At 42.3% G+C, this 6,423-nt stretch overlaps 1 protein-coding gene across 1 annotated transcript in view; it reads right to left on the reverse strand.

Moving 5' to 3' along the window:
- Positions 1 to 6,423, reverse strand: part of LOC101580632 (zinc finger protein 14-like) — a gene marked incomplete at its 5' end in the record, with an annotated part of 17,355 nt that overhangs the window by 1,812 nt on the left and 9,120 nt on the right. The window lies entirely within an intron of this gene.

Consider the following 6,423-nt stretch of genomic DNA (forward strand, 5'->3'; position numbering starts at 1 on the left):
AAATAAATAAATAAATAAATAAATAAAATTTTAAAAAATTAAAAGAAAACTTTCCTTTGAAACAATGTAATTTATTCAAGAAATCGTCAAGTGAAATATGCCAGGCATGGATAAAGATTGATCATATGTTTTCTATCTCTAAAATTGACAACTTTAAAGAAGAGCAGATGCTGAGGATCCTGAGGATCCTTATGATAGCTATGTGTTGGCATGTGGAAGTAGAGATGTTGAGAAAGCACACTGTGCCTCTTGTAGAGAAGAAAACAAGAGCATGGATCCAGTACTGACTACCATGGTTGACATAGTGCCACCTACTACAACTAGCAAAAAGGTTTTAGACTTTCTCCACAAAAAGCAGTTGTGGTAGATGATGCAAATCTAGCTATGAAGAATGTGGTAATGATTTCACAACATAAACATGAGGACAGATGGCTGAGATGACTAGAAGAACTCTCGTGTGGGGTGCTGTTCATTGTGAAACACGAGGTCTCATTGGACTTTATCTTGTACAAGCTGCCTCAGAGATTATGTGATCAAATGTGCAACTGAGCTGACAATAGTCCTGTATTACGTTGTTCCAGATTATTTTGTTAACACAGTGTGTCACCTCAGGGGACTCGGATGTGGAGGAATAAATATATGCAACTATTCTTATACTTAAGTTAAATTTGTTTAAATGAAATGTATTTTTAGGAAAGAGAAATGCTGAGCCCTTGAATTTTTAACAAGTTCGATTGTTATTATTACTACAATTCATAGGCTTATGTTTTGTAATATTTATAAAAATAAAGATGCCTGTTGTACTTTGGTGTTGATAAGGGAAACCATACAGGATACATAATTTATAGGACTATTTTATAACAGTCACTCAAAGAGTCTTATACACAGAGAATCCAGGAATCTTTCCATACAGTGAAGACCAAAATAATCAAGCTGAGGGCCTGCATCTCATACTAATGTCCTGCATGAGTCCATCTGAAGGCCGAGAGCCCCAACTATTGCCTCTCACAATTACAACTGGAGGCTAACATCCAAAAATAATGTCGAATGCAGGCCCATTTCACAGATTTGTGCTCAGAAGGTCCAAAGGTGAGTGGTGGAAGCTAGAAAGCCTATGCCAGCAGGATGAAGGGTCTGTGCTAGCAGGCTAATGGATTTACAATGGAGCCAGCAGGCAACTCTAAAAGTAAGAACAAGAACTTACTTTTTTATTTTTTGGTGGAACCGGGGATTGAACTCAGGTCCTTGTGCTTGCCAGGGAAGCACTTATTCCACTGAGCCATCTCCCCAGCCCCCAGGAACTTACTTTTTAAAGTAACACAAGAACCAGAGATCCCCTGAAAGCTACCTTAGCCATTCTCAGTGACAATGAGGTCCCAGTGAGAAGAGTCAAGTCTCTGTCAGGGAAGCCAGCATAACAAACTTCTCCAGGGCATTTATCAGTGTGCTGTCTTTCCCTCTGGAGCCAGGAGATGATGCTCAAAGTAAGGACCAGAATCTCTCTAAAGTGAACCACAGCCATTACCAGTAATAACAAGGTCCCAAGCTCCTTTGATGATGAGAACAGCTCAGCTCATCAGGAACACCAGCATGACAAACTCCTCCAGGAGACTAGCCTGAGAGTCAGCAGCCCCCTAACAGCGTCTAAATTTCTTCCTCTTCAGTTCTCCCTCTTATGCTGCCAGTAACAATCCTCAGGTGAGCCTCCCACACCCATCCATGCTGGTTCAGTTCAGCTGGGTTTCACATGTGGACCACCAGTTTTCAATCCACCACAATGCCTAAGATACAATTTCCTCATGACCAAACATGTAACATTATATATTCCACTGGTATTATACTTGATAATAAGCAGTTCTATTGCAGTTTTTGTTTAGCATTTTGAGAGTCATTTTTGCATTCTTTAATGTTATTCTTTGAAATAGGTGATGTGATATCAGTTAGTTTCTGAACTCCATTTGAAAGGTCACTGTTATGGTTTGTGTGTAGGTGTCCTCCCAAAGCCTCATGCAGTCATGGGGTGGCTCCTGGAGTTTGTGATTGATTATTGTGGGTGTGGATGCTGCACTTCCCCTGGGGCAAGTAATTTGCATTACAATGTAGGGAAGGGAGAGAGGTTAGATAGCTGGCCAGGCTCCTGTCACGCATTTTTCTTTTGGGCCCTTGTACTTGCCATGCAAATGCTTATTCTACAGAGCCATCTCCCCGGTCCCAGTGTCACACCCTTTCTCTCTCTGATCTTTGCTGCTGCCATGAAAGGTTGCCCTCTGCCATGTGCCACACTGCATTGGAGCCAGCTGAGTATGGACTGAAACCTCCAGTAACTGTGAGATAAATAAATCTTTAATTCCTTAGTTTTGAAGGTCAAATATTTGTCCCAGAAACAGAGACAGAAATTGATATCAGAGAAGTGGAGTCATTGGTGTGGCTAATCCTCCAAATGTGGATTATGAGCTTTTGAGAACAGCTCATGGGAAGATTAGGAAAGGTCTGGAGACATCACCTACAAGTGAAGCACTGGAACAGCTTCAGCTGCTCTCTATGGGATATTCTAGTCAGGGCTCAATAGACTGGAATGCTGATGGAAACCCTGGCTGATAACCACCACACTGTGGAGGTTCCTCCTGGGAAGAAGGCCTGCATTGGTTTTTGGAATATGAATGATTTATGTTATGCCTTGGGGGAAGGTTTGTCTGAATTTTGCTTGTGCCCAGACTTTGCCTGAGACTGAGATTAAGCATAGTGGACTGATTAATCTGGCAAAAGATATGTCAAAGCAATCAAACACTGAGGCAGTGGCATGGCTATTGTTGGGTGCTTTTAGCCAGATTTATGTTGAGAATCAAGAGTAAAAAGCACAGCAATATGAGTTACAATGTTGTGAGTTTCGTTAAAAAGGAAGCTCCAATAAAGCTGGGGAATGCAAAGAGCTGAGAGGATCTCCACTGCCAGGGAGGAAAAAGAAAATGTAAAGGATAGCCTGAGGGAATCATAGGAGGCAGCAGATCTCCAACCTTCGCAGCCTCAGCAATTCAAAGGTCAGGGACTTTGCCTTGAGGGAAAAGCCATGTTCCAAAGTGGTGGTGCTGGCCACACCATGTTCCAGAATGGCATCGACATAAGAGAATTTATTCTCTAAATCAGGGTCAGAGTACTTGATGATCCAGGCACTTGACCCCTACAGCCAAGAAAGAAGAAAGCCTGTCTACTGCTGCAGCTGGCATCAGACCTTGACATCATCCATGTGACATTGGTTTTAGGCAGTTGCAGAATGCATGAGTTCTGAGGTTAAGAAGGCTTCCATCTAGATTTCACAAACCTGGGAGGCCAGGCAGTGTGCCCCTGGGAAGGCAGTGTGTAAAGCTGTGAGTGAGAAGCCTATTAAGTGGAAACCTGTTGGGAGCTGCAGAAGCCTGAAAATCAGTCAAAGGTGTATAAGCAAGGCTGAGCGCAATGGCTAAAGCAAATAAGCTACCTCAGTCCTGAGATAAACGTCTGGTCTGGTTAAGGTTGGACGTTAGTCACTAGGCAACCTTGTGTCACGTGTTACTAACTTTGTGAAGGTATAAATAAATGTCCATTTTGTTTTTCTAGTGGGTTCGTCTCTCCAACCAGGCAGACCAGCCACCACCTAGCCCAGCTTTTATCTTCTTGTCTATCTTTTTCTCATTCCTGCTGCCATTTCTTACCATTTAGAACTGATCGCATTGAGACCAACAGATCTATACACATACCCCAGAAGTTTGGAAAAGCTAGGAACATGGACCAAATGAGGGAAACTGCAAGGAGGGAGCAAAGCTGGCCTAAGAGAGAAGCCATGGGAGCTACAACCACCAGGAGTACCATAGGGGCAGAGCCACATGGAGTTCACAATTGCCACAGATTGCCTCAGATGTTCCACATGGATCTATAGAACTTAATGTCTGCCTGGCTGGATTTTGTTTTCTTTCTGGTGGCACCAGGGATTGAACTCGGATATCGTGCTTGCCAGGCAGATGCTGATGCCAGTGAGCTATATTCCCTGGCCCTTGGAGTATTTGTCTTTTTCTTTGGCTAGTTCAGGCTGCCTTAAGGGCGGGTCTGGTGCGACCCATGGAGCTGGAGCTTGAACCACGGTCCCCTGCTCCTGACTGCATTTCCAGAAGCAGTGCTTTAAAAAACTGAGCTCTCTGGCAAGCCCATTGCCCTGCTGGATTATGGATTGGCTTTGGTGCCAATGCTTGGTGTCACACTATCTGCACCTTTTAGAATGGTAATGTTTATCTTGTGCCATTGAATCTTGGACGTGTTTAACTTTTAATTTGTACAGGGGCTCACAGCAAAAGTTTGGTTGGATCTTGGAGACTTGGGACTTGGAGTTTTCAGCAATGCTGAAACTGTTGGGACTCTGGCAACTCTTAGAGAAGGACTAAAATGTTTTTTGTATAAAGTGATGTGCACGTGTCTTTGGGGGTCCCGGGTGGAATGTTATGGTTAGTGTACAGGTGTCTCCCCAAAGCCTCATGCAGTCATGGAGGGACTCCTGGAGTGTGTGATTGATTATTGTGGGTGTGCATGCTGCACCTGCCCTGGGGCAGGTAATTTGCATTACACTGTAAGGAAGGGAGAGTTTATCTAGATGCCTGAGCTCCTTTTCTCTCTCTGATCTTTACTGCTGCCATGAAAGGATGCTCTCTGCCATGTGCCATATTGCCTTGGAGCCAGCTGAGTATGGACTAAAACCTCCAGTAACTGTGAGATAAATGAACCTTTCCTTCCTTAGTTTTCAGTGTCAGGTATTTGTTCCAGCAATGGAAGAAGAGTAGAGACAGTCACTTAAATTTTACATGAACTCATTCCTCCCCCTTCCTTTACCTGAACCATAAACCCACAAAAGTATAACAAACTGTTAACCTAAGGAACAAAGTTAAAGCAAACTCTGGGGTAAGCTACATATTAACCACTTCCTGCCTGACCACCAAACTCCTGGGAGACATAAACCTTGTGACCACTGTGGCATTCTTGTAAATTTCTCAAGGGGAAGCTGTGGAGTACAAAGATGCTAGAGATCCAAGACTCGGCATTGATATTTTCTGACTCTGTGTCAGACTATTGTCCTCTGGCAGAATAAAACCTTTGTTTGTTCCATTATTCTCAACTTTCTGTGTGTGGTTTCTTGCAAATCTGCTGCAACATAATCATTTTGATTAGTCTCAATTATTTTCATTTCCACAATTTGGTATGTTGATATAGTCATTTATCATCATTTAGTGTTCATATACATGTTTGATTTTTGTGAAGTTATACTACTCCCTCAATCTCTTTCTCAATATTTCATAAAATTATATTTCTATTGTGGAACATTGCTCATTGATTGCTATTTAATAGATCCAAATATGCTCAGCAGCTTCCAGAAATGCTTTTTTACAAATTAATTAAATAATTTGATACAGGGTCTCACTGTGCAGTTCAAAGTTATAGTGGTCCTCTGGTCTCAGCTGTCCCAACAGTGGGATTACAGGCATGCACCACCATGCCCCTGTTTTGGGCCAGCATGGTGTGCATGGCATGTGGTACCAAGCCTCAAACTTTAGTCCTTGTGCTTGCCAAGCAGGTGCTTAGACCACTGAACTATCTCCTCAGTCCCAGAAATGAACTCTCCACAAACTACATGGGACTTAGTGCTGGCTTCAGCTTTATGAATATTCTACCAAATTATGTGTTGAATCCTTCTCCAACATCAGTGTAGTACACCGATATGAGGTTTACAAGGTCTGAATAAATTTCTGCCTATTCACATGTATGGATCCTTTTGTAGTATTGGTCTCTCCTAGAAAAAGGCAAAACAGTGAGAAAGAAGATAACATTCATCCAAAAACAAATTTGCACATACATATACTGAAGTTATTCAATAGCAATATTCCACAAAACAAGAGCAAAGAAAAGCCAACTGCTTCACTCTCAGTTATAGGAAAACTCCATATTCAGACAGGTAAATGTCTTTCCAATACAGAAGGCAAGATCGACTTCGGAAATGGTGTGCCATAGTGAATAAGATCTTGGTGATGATGCAGCAACTGCTGAAAAGATAAACTCTGGCCGCTGACCATAGCTTGCTTTTCCCTTTCCCAGTGAGAAAATGCAACCACCTATCCCCTAACATTTGCTAAAGGAATACATTGGAGTCATTTTATGGTTCTCACTGAAAGTGTAAAATTCATCACTCTTTTCACCAGAGACTGTAAGGCAATCTATCCCTGAGCCTGACTGTAACAAATTTTTGTGTACACAAATTATAGATGGATTCCAGCCAATTTATGCATACAAAAACCAAAACTGTGTGCAGAATGTTCAAAGAAAAGTAGCGTCACAGTCTCAGACAGAATACAAGCACTCCACAGCTGTAGCTTCTTCCTTCTGTATGGCTTCTGCATATGTGTGCCT

The sequence above is a fragment of the Octodon degus genome, unplaced genomic scaffold (assembly GCF_000260255.1).
Source record: "Octodon degus isolate 3935 unplaced genomic scaffold, OctDeg1.0 scaffold01038, whole genome shotgun sequence".
Lineage (NCBI taxonomy): Eukaryota > Metazoa > Chordata > Mammalia > Rodentia > Octodontidae > Octodon > Octodon degus.